Source organism: Salvelinus sp. IW2-2015, linkage group LG25 (assembly GCF_002910315.2).
Source record: "Salvelinus sp. IW2-2015 linkage group LG25, ASM291031v2, whole genome shotgun sequence".
Classification (NCBI taxonomy): Eukaryota; Metazoa; Chordata; class Actinopteri; order Salmoniformes; family Salmonidae; genus Salvelinus; species Salvelinus sp. IW2-2015.
Genome location: NC_036865.1, coordinates 16,823,458 through 16,844,910, shown reverse-complemented (window position 1 = coordinate 16,844,910; position 21,453 = coordinate 16,823,458). Strand labels below are relative to the sequence as shown.

The window sequence follows — 21,453 nt, the reverse complement described above, 5'->3', positions numbered from 1 at the left end:
GCCGGTTTATAATATATTTATTACACTTATGCTGGTACTCGTGCGATATCACTTCAAAGCGTAAGGCAAGGTGGTTACAGCAAAAATACTTAATCATAGAGATTATCATGGAACATCCAAGATCCTATCAACATCAGAAATGTGGATGATGCGATGCTCTGCTGCGGTGCTCATTTACAGATTAATGTATGCACCCCGGGGAGGGACTAGTTCGCTCGTATTTGTAACGTAGGGACTGTCATAAGACTTCTCTATCGGCCGAATAGCAAGATAAATCCTCTCCTAAGAGGTTTGTGTCATGGAAGATAGGCTACATTTTAATATCCACTTCTCATAAACACCAGTGAATAAAAACATTAACAGAGCTTTTATTTTCTCAGACAAGAAACCATATCATTCCTCAAGACGCCGCGAGATCACATTTCCTACATCTACGGTAAGAATGCCTCTGCTTTGATGATGCCACTGTTATTCATATGCCAGCCTGAGCCTCGTTAGCATAAAACCAATTGAAATTGTATTATTGAGATATCACTCTAATGTAGGCTATCCATAGCCCACCCAATCATGTTTGACAATTAAATCCGTGTCAACGAGCTCTGTAAATAGGCCTACCGCATTAAGGCTAACGTTATATGGCAAATGTCAAAACATGTATTATCAGATTGTCCATGTAGCCTAGGTATATTGTGTGCTATCTTCGAATGCAACGTGAATCAATCGATATGTTGCATACCGCTGTTCCTTAAATTGGCATGAGACAGAGGTTACCCCATGTAGGCAACGCCTACACACAGCCATACAGTAGCAGCCTACGCTACAGTAAATGTGGGTTAGTGGAGCAAGCCCGCGCCGCTTGCTCCCACCAAGAATATTCACAAATGCATTCATTGATAACGTTTGATAACTGTGAATCTAAACATTTTTAAATGGCACATTTCTGAGCCTTCAGTAGCTCATATTCACCAGCAGTAGACTCTCACAACCAGGGCCGGCTCCAGGCATAATCAGTCTCTTTGGGCCCCCGCAACTCAGTTTGGGTCTCAATTTACAGTTGAGCGTTAGAATAGGAGAGTACACAAAGTTCAAGTTCAGAATTTGGTTGTGCATCAGAAGTTGTACTCTTGTTTTGTCAGCTGCTGACAGTCGCTCAATTAGCCATGTCAGCTATCCATTTTTAGATTGGTTAGTTAGTCTAGCCAATTATCTACACTTTTAGTAAACATGCCCTAATACCGACCGGGCACACAGGGCACATGCCCAGGAGCCCTGACATCCAGGGGGTCCCCATTTTGATTTTGTGAGTTATCTCACTCAGATATCATTAATATGGCATAAGTCGTGGCAAAATGTGTAGAATTGCAGGAAATTTGCTTTAAAACTGCAAAAATGTCTCTCAACCCGATGGCAAAATATGTACAATTGCAGGAAATTAACTTTAAAATGTACATTTTTCTCTCCGCTGTCAAGGGGGGGACCACAAAAATATTTGCCCGCTTGGTGGGAGGGCCTCTCAACCAAATATTGCTTAGGGCCCCCAAAAGGCTAGAGCCAGCCCTGCTCACACCTTCAGTGAAGGAGGTTGAGGTTAGTCCACCTGGTCTAGACAGAGTTGTGAAGGCGTGAGGAGCAGAGAACACATTAATGCATATTTATTAGTAGGCTATCGAATACCGCAGGTTGCCTAATGTCTAGCTGTGCGTCTAAAAATGTGCTTGATACTGTAATTGTTCGGGGTGCAGTAGATATGTTATTGTCAAATAAGTATTATACAAATGATTACTCTTAATTTTTATTGTCAGTTAAGAACAAATTCTTATTTAGAATGACGGCCTACACCGGCCAAACCCGGACAACGCTGGCTGGGACAATTGTGCGCCACCCTATGGGACTCCCAATCACGGCCGAATGTAATACAGCCAGGATTCGAACCAGGGTGTCTGTAGTGACACCTCTAGCACTGAGATGCAGTGCCTTTGACCACTGCGACACTCAGGACCCCCAAGTACATAATACATAAGGACATGGAATTGTGTAAATACTTCAGCAATAACTTGTGCTCAACTCTGCATATGTTTATGTGTGCTCATCAGTGAGGTAATATTGACTTTTCCATCTTGTGCATAACAGGAGCCTGCATTTAGCCTATCAGACAGCTTTCGGGGGGATTGATTGATTGAATGAGTGAGTGAGTGGATTTGTTTGCATATCTTTCTAAAAATCCGTTCCTCTTAACAAAGGCACATAATTGAAAGGATATACCATATGCAACGAGTAATTGCTCTGTGTAATGTAAGGAAAACTCTATTAGCCTGTATAACAGTAAATAGACTATGCGGCCACATTTGGCAGTAATTGGTCCATTATTTGACGTAGGCCTAGCATTCAAATGAATCAATGTTCTCACGCATGAATTATAGATGTTGTTCATTCACAATATCAGTGTAATGTCCTTCAGCACTATCCCTGATCAAATGACCCAATAAAGCTAGATAATTTTAGACTGATATACAGACGCTTTATCCAGAAGTCTATGAATAATATATTGGCTGTGATCTTCTTTCTCGACCTGGAAATATGTGGGATGGGATTAGATACAATGTGTTGCTCAAATGGAGATGATTAATTTCATAATTACTTTTTTTTCCCATGTCCTGATTCACAGTCCGGGGGTTGGTAATCACTTCAATAACAGTCTTGCAGGTTTGTCTTTTGCTCAATTGCAATCCAGTTAGGCTGCGTTTAGACAGGCAGCCCAGATCTGATAGTTTGTTTTTGCTAATTGATCTTTTGACCAATCAGATCAGCTCTGAAAATGTGATTGGAGCCTTAAATACTTTATCTGAGACATTTCAAACAAATGGCATAATACGTGTATTTTGTGGTGAACTTGGACCTTTGCAAATGCATACTATTCCCATGGAGTAACAACAATACCCTTTATGCTTTTGCTTGGACAAAAGATTTTACCAACTGGTTTGGTATCTCCTCAGCATTCAATATACTATGTCTACTCTTACAAGAAAGCAGAAGGAAAGGCTGATTGAAACAGCTTAGCAGACGTGTCTATTGGTTTGAGTTTCCTCAAAATGGTTTAGCATTGAGTAAGCCTACCGTGTCTTCAGAAAGTATTCACACCCTTTGACTTTTTCCATATTTTGTTATGTTACAGCCTGAATTTAAAATTTATTAAATTGAGATTTGGTGTCACTGGCCGACACACAATACCCAATCATGTCAAAGTGCAATTATGTTTTTAGACATTTATACAAATGAATTTAAAATTAAAAGCTTGAGTCAATAAGTATTCAACCCCTTTGTTATGGCAAGCCTAAAAATGTGCTTAAGAATTCACATAATAAGTTGCATGGACTCACTCTGTGTGCAATAATATTGTTTAACATGATTTTTTAATGACTACCTCATCTCTGTACCCCACACATACAATTACCTGTACGGTCCCTCAGTCGAGCAGTGCATTTCAACCACTAAGAACAGGGAGGTTTTCCAGTGCCTTGTAAAGAAGGGCACCTATTGGTAGATGGGTAAAAATAAAAAAGCAGACATTGAATATCCCTTTGAGCATTCTGAAGTTATTCATTAAACTTTAGAGGGTGTATCAATACACCCAATCACTACATAGATCCTAACTCAGTTGCCAGAGAGGAAGGAAACTGCTCAGGGATTTCACCATGAGGCAAATGGTGACTTTAAAACTTAGAGTTTAATGGCTGTGATAGGAGATAACTGAGGATGGATCAACAATATTGTAATTACTCTACAATATTAACCTAAATGACAGAGTGAAAAGAAGGAAAATATCCCAAAACATGCATCCTATTTGCAATAAGGCGCTAAAGTAAAACTGTTTTAAAAAATGGCAAAGAAATTAACTTTATGTCCTGAATACAAGGTGTTATGTTTGGGGCAAATCCAACACAACACATCACTGAGTACTACTTCATATTTTCAAGCATAGTGGTGGCTGCATCATGTTATGGGTATGCTTGTCATCGGCAAGGACTAGGGAGTTTTTTAGGATAAAAAAATGGAATAGAGCTAAGCACAGGCAAAATCCTAAAGGAAAACTTGGTTCGGTCTGCTTTCCAACAGCCACTGGGAGACAAATTCATCTTTCAGCAGGACAATAACCTAAAACACAAGGCCAAAATTACCCTGGGGTTGCTTACCAAGACAACATTGAATGTTCCTGAGTGGCCTAGTTACAGTTTAGACTTAAATCAGCTTGAAAATCTATGGCAAGACTTGAAAATGGCTGCCTAGTAAAGATCAACAACAAACGTGACAGAGTTTGAAGAATAAAACAAATAATAATGTGCAAATATTGTACAATCCAGGTGTGCAAATTTCTTAGACTTACCCGAAACACTCACAGCTGTAATCGCTGCCAAAGGTGATTCTAACATGTATTGACTCACGGCTGTGAATACTTACAGTTGAAGTCGGAAGTTTACATACACTCAGGTTGGAAGCATTAAGCATTATTTTTCAACCACTCCACAAATTTCTTGTTAACAAACTATAGTTTTGGCAAGTCGGTTAGGACATCTACTTTGTGCATGACACAAGTAATTGTTTACAGACAGATTATTTCACTTATAATTCACTGTATCACAATTCCAGTAGTTCAGAAGTTTACATACACTAAGTTGACTGTGCCTTTAAACAGCATGGAAAATTCCAGAAAATTATGTCATGGCTTTAGAAGCTACTGATAGGCTAATTGACATCATTTGAGCCAATTGGAGGTGTACCTGTGGATGTATTTCAAGGCCTACCTTCAAACTCAGTGCCTCTTTGCTTGACATCATGGTAAAATCCAAAGAAATCAGCCAAGACCTCAGAAAAAACATTGTAGACCTCCACAAGTCTGGTTCATCCTTGGGAGCAATTTCCAAATGCCTGAAGGTACCACGTTCATCTATACAAACAATAGTATGCAGTATCAACACCATGGGACCACGCAGTCGTCATACCGCTCAGGAAGGAGGCACATTCTGTCTCCTAGAGATTAACGTACTTTGGGGTGAAAAGTGCAAATGAATCCCAGAACAACAGCAAAGGACCTTGTGAAGATGCTGGAGGAAATAGGTCCAAAAGTATCTACAGTGAGGGAAAAAAGTATTTGATCCCCTGCTGATTTTGTACGTTTGCCCACTGACAAAGAAATTATCAGTCTAAATTTTAATGGTAGGTTATTTGAACAGTGAGAGACAGAATAACAACAAAAATATCCAGAAAAATGCATGTCAAAAATGTTATAAATTGATTTGCATTTTAATGAGGGAAATAAGTATTTGACCCTTCTCAATCAAAAAGATTTCTGGCTCCCAGGTGTCTTTCATACAGTAACGAACGAGATTAGGACACACTCTTAAAGGGAGTGCTCCTAATCTCAGTTTCTTACCTGTATAAAAAGACACCTGTCCACAGAAGCAATCAATCAATCAGATTCCAAACTCTCCACCATGGCCAAGACCAAAGAGCTCTCCAAGGATGTCAGGACAAGATTGTAGACCTACACAAGGCTGGAATGGGCTACAAGGACCATCGCCAAGCAGCTGGTGAGAAGGTGACAACAGTTTCTTGATTATTCGCAAATGGAAGAAACACAAAAAACTGTCAATCTCCCTCACCTGGGGCTCCATGCAAGATCTCACCTCGTGGAGTTGCAATGATCATGAGAACGGTGAGGAATCAGCCCAAACTACACAGGAGGATCTTGTCAATGATCTCAAGGCAGCTGGGACCATAGTCATCAAGAAAACAATTGGTAACACACTATGCCGTGAAGGACTGAAATCCTGCACGCCCGCAAGGTCCCCCTGCTCAAGAAAGCACATATACATGCCCGTCTGAAGTTTGCCAAATGAACATCTGAATGATTCAGAGGACAACTGGGTGAACGTGTTGTGGTCAGATGAGACCAAAATTGAGTCTTTTGGCAATCAACCCAACTTGCCGTGTTTGGAGGAGGGAGAATGCTGCCTATGACCCCAAGAAACCATCCCCACCGTCAAACATGGAGGTGAAAACATTATGCTTTGGGGGTGTTTTCTGCTAAAGGGACAGGACAACTTCACCGCATCAAAGGGACGATGGACGGGGCCATGACCGTCAAATCTTGGGAAAAACCTCCTTCCCTCAGCCAGGGTATTGAAAAGGGTCGGGGATTATTCCAGCATGGCAATGACCCAAAACACACGGCCAAGGCAACAAAGGAGTGGCTCAAGAAGAAGCACATTAAGTCCCGAAGTGCCTAGCCAGTCTCCAGACCTTAATCCCATAGAAAATCTTGGAGGAGCTGAAGGTTCGCAGTTGCCAAACGTCCCTCGAAACCTTAATGACTTGAAGAAAGATCCTGCAAAGAGGAGTGGACAAAATCCTCCTGAGATGTGTGCAAACCTGTTGGCCAACTACAAGAAAACGTCTGACCTCTTGATTGCCAACAAGGGTTTTGCCACAAGTACTAAGTCATGTTTTGCAGAGGGTCAAATACTTATTTCCCTCATTAAAATGCAAATCAATTCAAACATTTTTTGACATGCGTTTTCTGGATTTTTTTGTTGATATTCTGTCTCTCACTGTTCAAATAAACCTACCATTAAAATTATAGACTGATCATTTCTTTGTCAGTGGGCAAACGTACAAAATCAGCAGGGGATCAAATACTTTTTTCCCTCACTGTATATTCACAGTAAAACGAGTCTATATCGACATAACCTGAAAGGCCACTCAGCAAAGAACAAAGCCACTGTTCCAAAACGCCATAAAAAGCCAGACTACGGTTTGTAACTGCACATGGGACAAAAGATCGTACTTTTGGAGAAATGTCCTATGGTCTGATAAACAGAAATAGAACTGTTTGCCATAATGACCATCGTTATGTTTGGAGGAAAAGGGGAGGCTTGCAAAACCGAAGAACACCATCCCAACAGTGAAGCATTGGGGTGCAGCATCATGTTGTGGGGGTGCTTTGTTGTAGGAGGACGGGTGCACTTCACATAATAGATGGCGTCATGAGGACGGTAAATTATGTGATATATTGAAGCAACATCCAAGACATCAGTCAGGAAGTTAAAGCTTGGTCGCAAATGGGTCTTCCAAATGGACAATGACCCAAGCATACTTCCAAATTGTGGCAAAATGGCTTAAGGACAACAAAAGTCAAGTATTGGAGTGGCATCACAAAGCCCTGACCTCAATCCTAGAGAACATTTGTGGGCAGAACTGAAAAAGCGTGTGCGAGCAATGAGGCCTACAAACCTGACTCAGTTACACCAGCTCTGTCAGAAGGAATGGGCCAAAATTCACCCAACTTATTGGGAAGCTTGTGGAAGGCTACCGAAACATTTGACCCAAGTTAAAACAATTTAAAGGCAATGCTACCAAATACTAATTGAGTGTATGTAAACTTCTGACCCACTGGAAATGTGATGAAAGAAATAAAAGCTGAAATAAATCACTCTCTGCTWTTATTCTGACATTTCACATTCTTAAAATAAAGTGGTGATCCTAACTGACCTAAGACAGGGAATTTTTACTAGGATTAAATGTCAGGAATTGTGAAAAACTGAGTTTAAATGTATTTGGCTAAGGTGTATGTAAACTTCCGACTTCAACTGTATGTAAATTGTATATTTCTGGCGGTGGGGTGCTTTGGATAACTACTGGCTGTATGCGAACGAGTGATGTGCGTTTGGACCAATACTGGCTGTATCCAAGGCTCAGCCAATCATTCACATATAAATAGAATGCAGCATGCGACTGAAGAGAGAACAAACAATCAATTTGCTAGTTACAGCATCAGCGCGCATTCTGGAAAGTGGAGAGTGGAAAGGCAGTTTGCCAGTTTAAATCTGTTTAGGCGCATAAACCGCTAGCGGGACACCTACGCCAACATCCGGTGAAATTGCAGAGTGCGAAATTCAAAATACAAAAATCGTAATATTAAACATTCATGAAAATACAAGTGTCATAAATAATTTAAAAGCTTAACTTCTTGTTAATCCAACCGCGTTGTCAGATTTAAAAAAAGGCTTTACGGGGAAAGCATACCGTACGATTATCTGAGGACAGCGCCGCACATCAAAATACTTTTTACAATGTGCACAGGCGTCACAAAATCACAAATAGCGATTAAATAAATCACTTACCTTTGAAGATCTTCCTCTGTTTGCAATCCCAAGGGTCCCAGCTACACAATGAAACGTTGTTTTGTTCGATAAAGTCCTTCTTTATATCCAAAAAGTCTGTTTAGTTGGTGCCAATGATCTCAGTAATCCACTTGTTCAACATGCATACAAACAAATCCAAAAAGTTACCGGTAAAGTTCGTCCAAACAAGTCAAACGATGTTTCTAATTAATCCCCAGGTACTTTAATATCTAAATAAACGATAATATTTAAGACGGAGAATAGTATGTTCAATAGGGAAGATAAATAACGAAGTGAGCGCAACTCATTCACGCGCCAACAAGACTACTTTTCTAATGAGAGACACCTTGTAGTTTGTCCAACTACTTGCTCATTTTTCAAAAACAAGCCTGAAACCCTTTCTAAAGACTGTTGACATCAAGTGGAAGCCATAAGAACTGCAATCTGGGTCCTATCTATTTGTATTTCCCATAGGCTAGCACTGAAATGGCCTGTGACCTAAAAAAAAAAAAAACTGGATGGATTTCGCCTGCCATATCAGTTATGTTATAGTCACAGACATTCTCTTAACCATTTTAGAAACTTCAGAGTGTGTTCTATCCAATGCTACCAAGTATATGCATATCCTAGCTTCTGGGCCTGAGTAACAGGCAGTTTACTTTGGGCACGTCAGTCATCCGAAATTCCGAACAATAACCAGTCTCCCAAAGAAGCAGCAGCGAGTCCCCTGAACAATACTGAAGAGGTAGGTGAGAAGCCTGACCACGGAGACGGGGGTGAGAAGGTGATGAAGCCTACCTCATGAGCTGTAACCGAAAAACAACTGGCATTTGTAAAGTTTGAGGTGAGGGAGAAAGTGTGGTGGAACAAGTATTATTAGCATTGTTAAGTATCTTCCTAGCTGGATCGAATTCTCCGTTAGCTTGTCAGAGAAATGTTGAGCAACATTAGCCAACGTTACAACATCAGATGAGCTAATGCTAGTAACCTAATACTCTAATTCGCTATAGTATTAACTGGTATACGACTCCTTGCTGTTCCTCAAGTTATAACGCGTTAGTTGCTTACTGGACCCTGGCAATCTGTGTGAAATGTTAACTAGCTAACGAACTAACTACTATCTGTGAACTAATGTTTTTCCTCTACAGTATGTGGTTAATTTTCAGAATGAGAGAATTAGGTGAAAATGAGGCTTTGCTTGTTAAACAAGTAGATTCAGAGATCAAGTGTAGCTGGAGCTGGGCCTGGCTTTGGCTTAAGCTGGATGTCACTATAGAGTTGAAAGGAACACCACACACTTTCCCTCTTTCTCACTTTTTCAATACAGTGGATGAAAAGGTGAATACTCTCTGCCTGAAAGAGATCAATTATGCCAACAAAGGTTATCATTCTCTGCTGGCACATTGTAGAACAGATGTCCACAGGCAGAACGTGTACAATGTAATAATGTGCAGTGTAGCCCAAATATATATATTTTTTTTGTTTAACTTGACAATAACCCGTGTGTGATTGAGGGGGGATTATTACATTTTTACTCGGTGAACGTAATTTTTTTTTTTGTAACACAACAAAATGTGGAATAAATCAAGGAGTATTAATACTTTCTGAAGGCACTGTATACACTTCCTCTTTTTGACTCAAGTAACCAGTGACCACATTAAGGCTGAACCATCAGCTACACCCATGCATGAGTATGTCAAATGTTTTAAAAAGGGGTTTCCTGTCTTCATCTCCTTTTCTTTATCGGCACCAATTTGACAACACAGAATAGGTTAAATACATGTGTAGTTGAATGAATCCCTTGTTGCTCTTATCTTGAGAGTAAAGGTATCATTACTCGTTGTTTACTACAGTTTGTTCATACACTGAAACACATACAGAACACGCCCATGGTTGCACAGAGTTGTTATATGAATTTCAAGATCCACTTCCATGCTCTGACATTGTTTGCCAAAAAAATTCAGATTGCAATCTGTCTGAAGAATAATTCAATGGTTGCCATAGATGTGCAATTATATTACAGCTATAAAATCTCTTCCTGCTGCCTTTACAGTCCCATCAGGCATGAGGCTGGACAATAGAGCATTAGGGTTGGATGGATGAAAAAGGTATGGTAGGGGAGGATGAGAGGGAGAGATTAGATGAGAGGAAGTGGATATCGATGAATTGGCCATCTCTAAGGAGAATGAGTCTAGAGAGAGGTCAAACAAGCCATTTTCCATGCTAATCTGAAATGGGAATTGGCTGTAAACTCAATCAATCAATCAAATGTATTCCATGATATGTTGTCAGTGTTATCAGATTTACAGACAATAACACTAGGGAGGACACTGGGAATCATGTTGACATCACTGTGTTTGCAAATGGCAGAAAATAAACACAGAGGCTACCTCATCCATCTGTCATTATTCGTATTTTGTGTTTCAGTCATTCAAATCTTTGCAAAGATTGAGTTGCATAGTATTGGCAGGAAGTGTTAAGGTGGCTCGCTTATATCAAAATTGATTAATTGTCAAGGAAAATTGACCTTTTTATTTTTAACTGCCCTGTATACCCAAAGGCAAATATTGCAGACCATACGTATTGAGTGACGCTTGCAAACCACCCTGGTATGTGTTCTTCTAAAGCTGACATAGGGGGTGCATCTGAGCTTATTGCTACTTTCAATCTGTCTTTGAGCGGCTGGTAATTACAATTGGGAGGATAAAGTTAAGAGGCTCTAGAATGTTGTTACGCATTTGATTTAGTCTGCCTTGCGTCATTGAAATAAGATGCTCCTGTCGATTAGGAGGCCTGTTGGCGTGAGGGAAAGAAGAGGGAGAGAAACCTTGTGTGCACTTGTATGCATGTGCATAGGCTACATCTGTTTATGGGGGAGTGAAAACATGACACGTTGAAGTATCAACCTCAATGTGCATTTTACAATGCATTAGTCACCCTGGAGCAAACCAAGTTGATGAGGTACGCCTGGCCTTGCACTGTCCCTGTGGTATAAGCCGTGGGAGGAGGTTGGCTTGCCAAAGGAACACACAACAAAGTTTCCCTGTTGTCATAATGATACATTGTGTGGGAATGGATTTGCTCCATTTGCTCCATGTTCCTTATATGGATTGTGGGACTGGGATGTGTTGGTGATACCAACCCTATATCCTCTGGTATAATAAATGGACCTTGCCATAACATTACTGTAATAGACAGTTAGTAGCAGCATCACAGTGAGGGGCAAGGTCATCAACAGGATGACCACCGTCAAGTCGTGATTTCATGTTGTGTGTTTTACATCAGATATCGTTCAACAACTTGATGTGTGCTGATCTGACTCAGTGGAGAGGATGTTCATTAATAGGGGATGCCAGTGGTTTCAGTGAGTAAATGACGGGGGAGAGAAGGAAATGTCTATTCACTTTAATGAGCCCGTCTGCATCATAACACGAAGAGCTGTTTAGCAGTCATGAATCCCAACTGTGAGAAGCTAACTTGGAACATTAGAGACTGAAACTGTAAAGTGTGTTTCATGATTATGACACTAGTTACCATGCATTTCTGTTCAAGTTGAAACCCACATTGTAGGATGATTTGTTCAATCAATCAATCAATCAATCAATTTTATTTTATATAGCCCTTCGTACATCAGCTAATATCTCGAAGTGCTGTACAGACACCCAGCCTAAAACCCCAAACAGCTAGTAATGCAGGTGTAGAAGCACGGTGGCTAGGAAAAACTCCCTAGAAAGGCCAAAACCTAGGAAGAAACCTAGAGAGGAACCAGGCTATGAGGGGTGGCCAGTCCTCTTCTGGCTGTGCCGGGTGGAGATTATAACAGAAACTATGCCAAGATGTTCAAAAGTTCATAAGTGACAAGCATGGTCAAATAATAATCATGAATAATTTTCAGTTGGCTTTTCATAGCCGACATCAAGAGTTGAAAACAACAGGTCTGGACAGGTGGCGGTTCCATAACCGCAGGCAGAACAGCTGAAACTGGAATAGCAGCAAGGCCAGGCGGACTGGGGACAGCAAGGAGTCACCACGGGCGGCAGTCCCGACGCATGGTCCTCGGGCCCAGGGCCTCCGAGAGGAAGAAGAGAGAAGGAGAAAATTAGAGAGAGCCAAGATTTTCAAAATGTTCATAAATGACAAGCATGGTCAAATAATAATCAGGAATAAATCTCAGTTGGCTTTTCATAGCCGATCATTAAGAGTTGAAAACAGCAGGTCTGGGACAGGTAGGGGTTCCGTAACCACAGGCAGAACAGTTGAAACTGGAATAGCAGCAAGGCCAGGCGGACTGGGACAGCAAGGTGTCATCATGCCCGGTAGTCCTGACGTATGGTCCTAGGCTCAGGTTCTCAGAGAGAAAGAGAGAACGAGAGAATTAGAGAGACATACTTAAATTCACACAGGACACTGGATAAGACAGGAGAAGTACTCCAGGTAACCAACTGACCCTAGCCCCCGACACAAACTACTGCAGGCATAAATACTGGAGGCTGAGACAGGAGCGGTCAGGAGACACTGTGGCCCATCCGAAGAACCCCCCGGACAGGGCCAAATAGGAAGGATATAACCCACCCACTTTGCCAAAGCACAGCCCCCGCAACACTAGAGGGAAATCCTCAAACACCAACTTACAATCCTGAGACAAGGCCGAGTATAGCCCACAAAGGTCTCCACCACAGCACAAACCAGGGGGGGCGCCAACCCAGACAGGAAGATCACGTCAGTAACTCAACCCAATCAAGTGACGCACCCCTCCTAGGGACGCATGAAAGAGCACCAGCAAGCCAGTGACTCAGCCCCTGTAACAAGGGTTAGAGGCAGAGAATCCAGTGGAGAGAGGGAACCGGCCTGGCAGAGACAGCAAGGGCGGTTCGTTGCTCCAGAGCCTTTCCGTTCACCTTCACACTCCTGGGCCAGACTACACTCAATCATATGACCTACTGAAGAGATAAGTCTTCAGTAAAGACTTAAAGGTTGAGACCGAGTCTGCGTCTCTCACATGGGTAGGCAGACTGTTCCATAAAAATGGAGATCTATAGGAGAAAGCCCTGCCTCCCGCTGTTTGCTTAGAAATTCTAGGGACAATTAGGAGGCCTGCGTCTTGTGACCGTAGCGTACGTATTGGTATGTACGGCAGGACCAACTCGGAAAGATAGGTAGGAGCAAGCCCATGTAACGCTTTATAGGTTAACAGTAAAACCTTGAAATCAGCCCTTGCCTTAAGAGAAGCCAGTGTAGGGAAGCTAGCACTGGAGTAATATGATCAAATTTCTTGGTTCTAGTCAGGATTCTAGCAGCCGTATTTAGCACTAACTGAAGTTTATTAGTGCTTTATCCGGGTAGCCGGAAAGTAGAGCATTGCAGTTAGTCTAACTAGATAGATAACAAATGCATGGATTAATTTTTCTGCATCATTTTTGGACTGAAATTTCTGATTTTTGCAATGTTACGTAGATGAAAAAAGCTGTCTTGAAACAGTCTTGATATGTTCGTCAAAAGAGAGATCAGGGTCAAGAGTAACGCCGAGGTCCTTCACAGTTTATTTGAGACGACTTTACAACCATCAAGATGAATTGTCAGATTTAACAGAAGATCTCTTTGTTTCTTGGGACCTAGAACAAGCATCTCTGTTTTGTCCGAGTTTAAAAGTAGAAAGTTTTCAGCCATCCACTTCCTTATGTCTGAAACACAGGCTTCTAGCGAGGGCAATTTTTGGGGCTTCACCATGTTTCATTGAAATGTACAGCTGTGTGTCATCCGCATAGCAGTGAAAGTTAACATTATGTTTTCGATAAACATCCCCAAGAGGTAAAATATATAGTGAAAACAATAGTGGTCCTAAAACGGAACCTTGAGGAACACCCAATGTACAGTTGATTTGTCAGAGGACAGACCATTCACAGAGACAAACTGATATCTTTCCGACAGGTAAGATCTAAACCAGGCCAGAACTTGTCCGTGTAGACCAATTTGGGTTTCCAGTCTCTCCAAAAGAATGTGGTGATCGATGGTGTCAAAGCAGCACTAAGGTCTAGTAGCACGAGGACAGATGCAGAGCCTCGGTCTGACCCATTAAAGGTCATTTACCACCTTCACAAGTGCAGTCCAGTGCTATGATGGGGTCTAAAACCAGACTGAAGCATTTCGTATACATTATTTGTCTTCAGAAAGGCAGTGAGTTGCTGCGCAACAGCTTTTTCTAAAATCTTTGAGAGGAATGGAAGATTCAGTATAGGCCGATAGTTTTTTTATATTTTCCGGGTCAAGGTTTGGCTTTTTCAAGAGAGGCTTTATCACTGCCACTTTTAGTGAGTTTGGTACACATCCGGTGGATAGAGAGCTGTTTATTATGTTCAACATAGGAGGGCCAAGCACAGGAAGCAGCTCCTTCAGCAGTTTAGTAGGAATAGGATCCAGTATTGCAGCTTGAAGGTTTAGAGGCCATGATTATTTTCATCATTGTGTCAAGAGATATAGTACTAAAACACTTAAGTGTCTCTCCCGATCCAGCCCTCGCAGAGCTGTGCAGATCCAGGACAGCTAAGCCCTGGAGGAAACGCAGATTCAAAGAGGAGTCCGTAATTTGCTTTCTAATGTCATGATCTTTTCCTCAAAGAAGTTCATGAATTTATTACTGCTGAAGTGAAAGCCATCCTCTCTTGGGAATGCTGCTTTTTAGTTAGTTTCGCAACAGTATCAAAAAAAGAATTTTGGATTGTTCTTATTTTCCTCGATTAAGTTGGAAAAGTAGGATGATCGAGCAGCAGTGAGGGCTCTTCGGTACTGCACGGTACTGTCTTTCCAAGCTAGTCGGAAGACTTCCAGTTTGGTGTGTGGCGCCATTTCCGTTCCAATTTCTGGAAGCTTGCTTCAAAGCTCGGGTATTTTCTGTTATACCAGGGAGCTAGTTTCTTATGACAAATTTTTTCGTTTTTAGGGGTGCAACTGCATCTAGGGTATTGCGCAAGGTTAAATTGAGTTCCTCAGTTAGGTGGTTAACTGATTTTTTGTCCTCTGACGTCCTTGGGTAGGCAGAAGGAGTCTGGAAGGGCATCAAGGAATTTTTGTGTTGTCTGGAATTTATAGCACGACTTTTGATGCTCCTTGGTTGGGGTCTGAGCAGATTATTTGTTGCAATTGCAAACGTAATAAAATGGTGGTCCGATAGTCCAGGATTATGTGGAAAAACATTAAGATCTACAACATTTATTCCATGGGACAAAACTAGGTCCAGAGTATGACTGTGGCAGTGAGTAGGTCCAGAGACATGTTGGACAAAACCCACTGAGTCGATAATGGCTCCGAAAGACTTTTGGAGTGGGTCTGTGGACTTCTCCATGTGAATATTAAAATCACCAAAAATTAGAATATGATCTGCTATGACTACAAGGTCTGATAAGAATTCAGGAAACTCAGAGAGGAACGCTGTATATGCCCAGGAGGCCTGTAAACAGTAGCTATAAAAAGTGATTGAGTAGACTGCATAGATTTCATGACTAGAAGCTCAAAAGACGAAAAATGCCATTTTTTTTTTTGTAAATTGAAATTTGCTATCGTAAATGTTAGCAACACCTCCGCCTTTGCGGGATGCACGGGGGATATGGTCACTAGTGTAACCAGGAGGTGAGGCCTCATTTAACACAGTAAAATTCATCAGGCTTAAGCCATGTTTCAGTCAGGCCAATCACATCAAGATTATGATCAGTGATTAGTTCATTGACTATGACTGCCTTTGAAGTGAGGGATCTAACATTAAGTAACCCTATTTTGAGATGTGAGGTATCACGATCTCTTTCAATGATGGCAGGAATGGAGAGGTCTTTATCCTAATAAGATTGCTAAGGCGAAACACCGCCATGTTTAGTTTTGCCAACCTAGGTCGAGGCACAGACACAGTCTCAATGGGTATGGCTGAGCTGACTACACTGACTGTGCTATTGTGCAGACTCCACTAAGCTGGCAGGTTGGCTAACAGCCTGCTGCCTGGCCTGCACCCTATTTCATTGTGGGGCTAGAGGAGTTAGACCCTATCTATGTTGGTAGATAAGATGAGAGCACCCCTCCAGCTAGGATGGAGTCCGTCACTCCTCCAGCAGGTCAGGCTTGGTCCTGTTTGTGGGTGAGGCCCAGAAAGAGGGCCATTATCTACAAATTTCTATCTTTTGGGAGGGGCAGAAAACAGTTTTCAACCAGCGATTGAGTGCTGAGACTCTGCTGTAGAGCTCGTCACTCCCCTAACTGGGAGGGGGCCAGAGACAATTACTCGATGCCGACACATCTTTCTAGCTGATTTACACGCTGAAGCTATGTTGCACTTGGTGACCTCTGACTGTTTCATCCTAACATCGTTGGTGCCGACGTGGATAAACAATATCTCTATACTCTTCACACTCGCCAGATTTAGCTTTAGCCAGCACCATCTTTAGATTAGCCTTAACGTCGGTAGCCCTGCCCCCTGGTAAACAGTGTATGATCGCTGGGTGATTCGCTTTAAGTCTAATACTGCGGGGTAATGGAGTCGCCAATGACTAGGGTTTTCAATTTGTCAGAGCTAATGGTGGGAGCCTTCGGCGTCTCAGACCCCGTAACGGGAGAGTAGAGACAAGAGAAGACTCAGACTCAGACTCCGACTCGCTACATAATGGGGAGAACGGTTGAAAGTTTCTGTCCGGCTGAATGAGCGAACACCGGTTGAGCATTCCAACAGCATTTCCCTCCAGAAGCCATGAGAAAGTTGTCCGGCTGCGGGGACTGTGCGGGGGGATTTATACTAACGTTACTATCTGTACTTACTGGTGGCACAGACGCTGTTCTTCCTTTCCTACACTGAAATTACCCTTGGCCTAACGATTGCGTCTGAAGCTGGGCTTGTTAGCACAGCTATTCTCGCCGTAAGGCGATCGTTCTCCTGTATATTATGAGTACAGCGACTGCAATTAGAAGACATCATGTTAATGTTACTACTTAGCTTCGGCTGTTGAAGGTGTTGACGAACCATGTCCAGATAAAGCGTCCGGAGTGAAAAAGTTGAATGAGGGAAAAAAGTTGCGATGGAAAAAAAACAAAAAATATAAACGGTAATTAAAAACAAAAACAAAACAAAAAAACGTAAAGTTGGCAGCTAGCAAAGTAAAGTTGGCAGCAAAACGCACAGCAACAAAACGCACAGCAACACGTCTGCAGATTCAACAGGAAGTGACGCAAACAACACTGTGTCCGTATCGTCTGTTATGTGTGAGGAGTAATTTGTTCAGTTGTTATGCTAATTATCATGTTTTCCTTTTCCTGGTCCTGCCTTGGCTGTGGCCTAGAAGTGTCATTTTTGGTCCGCTGAAACTCAAGGGTGGGGATCTCTGGAGTCAGCGGTTGAGGTTTGCTCTTCCATCCACACTCTAACTCAATCACAGTCATTCATGACATGATATGCAATATCTGTGATGATAAATATGTATACCGTTAGCATTTAAAATGCACACATCCACTTTGCAAAAACTCCACAAACTTCTCCACACATCCACTTTGCAAAAACTCCACAAACTTCTCCACACATCCGTGTTCAGTATCTCTCTTGAATCGGCAGACCACAACTACAGATGTTAGTAGCTTATGTTATGACAAGGAATGTTAGACACCTTTCATTTACTGTAAAATACAGGTTCAGATTTGTCCTCATACATGTACTGGGATGAGGAGAATCTGAACCTGTATTTTACAGTAAATTACTGTGTAACTTGTTTATTTGCATGTCACAAATTCTGCTTGGTAACTGCTACTCCATTTTTGCTGTCAATCTTCATTACCATTTCACAGGATGGAATTATATACACGCATCAATCAATATCGCAGTTCTTATCTTGTCATTGAGGTTTGGACCATGAGTAAAATAGCAAATCAAATCAAATGTTATTTGTCACATGCGCCGAATACAACAGGTGTTGACCTTACAGTGAAATGCTTACTTACAAGCCCTTAACCAACAATGCAGTTTTAAGAAAAATGGCTACAAAAAAATGAAATAAAAGGTACAACTAATTAAAGAGCAGCAGTAAAATAACAATGGCGAAGAAATATACAGGGTAGAGATCGCCCGATTATGATTTTTCAACGCCGATACTGATACTGATATATATATTTGTAATATATATCAGTATTTGTAATAATGACAACTACAACAATACTGAATACCGGCTCTGGCAGCTCCGGACTGACGGGAGGCTCTGGCAGCTCCGGACTGACGGGCGGCTCTGGCAGCTCTGGACAGGAGGGCGGCTCTGGCAGCTCCGGACTGACGGGCGGCCCTGGCAGCTCCGGACTTGAGAGAGAACCTGGAGGGAGGAGACGGAGAGACAGCCTGGTGCGTGGGGCTGCCACAGGCCCCACCAGGCTGGGGAGACCTACAGAAGGCCTGGTGCGTAGAGGAGGCACCGGATAGACCGGGCTGTGGGGGAGCACTGGAGCCCTGGTGCGCAGCCTTGGCACCACTCCTCCAGGCTGAATGCCCACTTTAGCCCGGCCCCTCCAGAGTGCAGGCACAGGTCGAACCGGGCTGTGGGGGAGCACTGGAGATCTGGTGCATACCACTCGCACCTCTCCCTTAGGCTCAATGCACACATTCGCCCGGCATGGGCGGAGCGCAGGCATAGGGCGAACTGCACCCTCCCAGCGCCCCGGAGACACAGTACACAAAGCCGGCGCAGGATACCCTGGGCCGAAACGGCGTACCGGAGACCAAACACGCTGAGCTGGCACAATCCGCCCTGGCTGGATGCCCACTCTCGCATGGCACTTGCGGGGGGCTGGCCTATAGCGCTCCGGGCTATGAGCGCGTACTGGTGACACCGTGCGCTTCACCGCATAACACGGTGCCTGACCAGTACTAAGCTTCTTCCGGTAAGCACGGGGAGTTGGCTCAGGTCTATCGCCTGACTCCGCCAATCTCCCCGTGTTTTTGGGGGGGCTGCCTCTCGTGCCTGTTGCGCTGCCTTACCTCATATCGCCGCCGCTCAGCTTTAGCTGCCTCCAGTTCTTCTTTGGGGCGGCGATATTCCCCAGCCTGTGCCCAGGGTCCCTTGCCGTCCAATATCTCCTCCCATGTCCATTTCTCCAGATAGCGCTGCTCCTCCTTACCACGCTGCTTGGTCCTTTTTTGGTGGGTAGTTCTGTAACGATCGTCGTCTTCTTCAGATGAGGAATAGGAAGGATCGGACCAAAACGCAGCGTGGTAAGTGTCCATGTTAATTTGAATAAATAAACTGAACACTGCAATAACAAAATAACAAAAGTGAAAAAACGAAAATCGAAACAGTCCTGTCAGGTGAAACAAAGACAAAACAGAAAACAACTACCCACAAACACAGGTGGGAACAGGCTACCTAAGTATGGTTCTCAATCAGAGACAATGATAGACAGCTGCCTCTGATTGGGAACCATACCAGGCCAAACACAGAAATACAAAAAATAGAACAAAACATAGAATGCCCACCCCAACTCACGCCCTGACCAAACCAAAATAGAGACATAAAAAAGGAACTAAGGTCAGGATGTGACACACTATAGTATTGCCAGCCTAATCTCGTGAGTTGATAGGCTTGAAGTCATAAACAGCGCATTGCTAAGAGATGCTGGCAAACACAGTAAAGTGCTGTTTGAATGAATGCTTACGAGCCTGCTGCTGCCTACCACCGCTCAGTCAGACTGCTCTATCAAATATCAAATCATAGACTTAATTATAATATAATAAACACACAGAAATACGAGCCTTTGGTCATTAATATGGTAAAATCCAGAAACTATCATTTCGAAAACAAAATGTTTATTCTTTCAGTGAAATACAGAACCGTTCCGTATTTTAACGAACGAGTGGCAACCCAAAGTCTAAATATTGCTGTTACATTGCACAACCTTCAATGTTATGACATAATTATGTAACATTTTGGCAAATTAATTACAGTCTTTGTTAGGAAGAAATGGTCTTCACAGTTCGCAATGAGCCAGGCGGCCCAAACTGCTGCATATACTCTGACTCTGCTTGCACTGAACGCAGGAGAAGTGACAATTTCCCTAGTTAATATTGCCTGCTAACATGCATTTATTTTAACAAAATATGCAGGTTAAAAAAAATATATACTTCTGTGTATTGATTTTAAGAAAGGCATTGATGTTTATGGTTAGGTACATTTGTGCAACGATTGCGCTTTTTTCGCGAATGAGCTTTTGTTAAATCATCAACCGTTTGGCGAAGTTGAAGTAGGCTGTGATTCGATGATAAATTTAACAGGCACTGCATTGATTTTATGCAAAACAGGACAAGCTAGTTAACCTAGTAATATCATCAACCATGTGTAGTTAACTAGTGATTATGTTAAGATTGATTGTTTTTTATAAGATAAGTTTAATGCTGGTGAGCAACTTTCATTGGCTCCTTCCAGCCACAGGTCCTTTTGATGCTGCATTCGCGTAACAGGTGGTCAGCCTGCCACGCAGTGTCTTCGTGGATTGCAATGTAATTGGCAATAATCGGCGTCCAAAAAGGCCGATTACAGATTGATAATTAATCGGCCATGCAAATAGTTTGGGTAGCCATTTGATTAGAAGTTCAGGAGTCTTATGGCTTGGGGGTAGAAGCTGTTTAGAAGCCTCTAGGTTACCAAATTATGGTAACCTCTCTAAGTATACTTTATGCCACGTTCTTGATCAAGCTAGAGGTTCAGAAATGTGAGCATGTAATATATTAATATTACATGAGAGTATATCACAAAAGTATGGAAGCATGTGACTTGCATAAACACTTACCATAAGATCAGCAGTTCTCTGTGAACCTATAGCCTGATTTCCTATTCTGCTTTCCAGAAGCGTATGGACAATTGCACATGGAATAGCACTTTTAACTCTTACTTCAACTAGCAAGACACTTCCCATAAAATAAAACAGAATCGTATGTCATTAGCTAAGAAGGCTATAATGCCTTTTTAATCCATCACCGGCATGTAAAATGTCACCATTATTCAGAAATATTTCCTAACAGATATTTTGGCTGCTATGTGTAGGCTACGCATGGCTTGTGCACTACTTAATGCTGCGTGTTTGTGAGTATGAATTAATAATTGAGTCACAGAGGAGTGCTGCATGATGACTGCCACATGTCCTCTCTCTTTGTCAATGGGCAAATGTATTCATTATTTTGGGCTATAGCACATGCCTACTGTACACTGTAAAACTTTTCCCTGTAAATTTACAGCAGTATACTGGCAGCAGAGTTGCCAGCTAAATACTGTAA

The 21,453-nt window shown here is 42.4% G+C and overlaps 1 protein-coding gene across 5 annotated transcripts in view; it reads left to right on the top strand.

The window, feature by feature from the left end:
* The first annotated feature begins 203 nt into the window (after nucleotides 1-203).
* LOC111952072 (protein tyrosine phosphatase receptor type E) overlaps nucleotides 204-21,453 on the top strand; it is a 62,747-nt gene continuing 41,497 nt past the window's right edge. For 3 of the 5 annotated variants that reach the window (XM_023970541.2, XM_023970540.2, XM_070434959.1), the window contains exon 1: nucleotides 204-436. The gene's annotated coding sequence lies outside the window, so the exon portion shown is untranslated. The remainder of the gene's footprint in view (nucleotides 437-21,453) is intronic. The other 2 variants (XM_023970544.2, XM_023970543.2) reach the window with 1 other exon arrangement.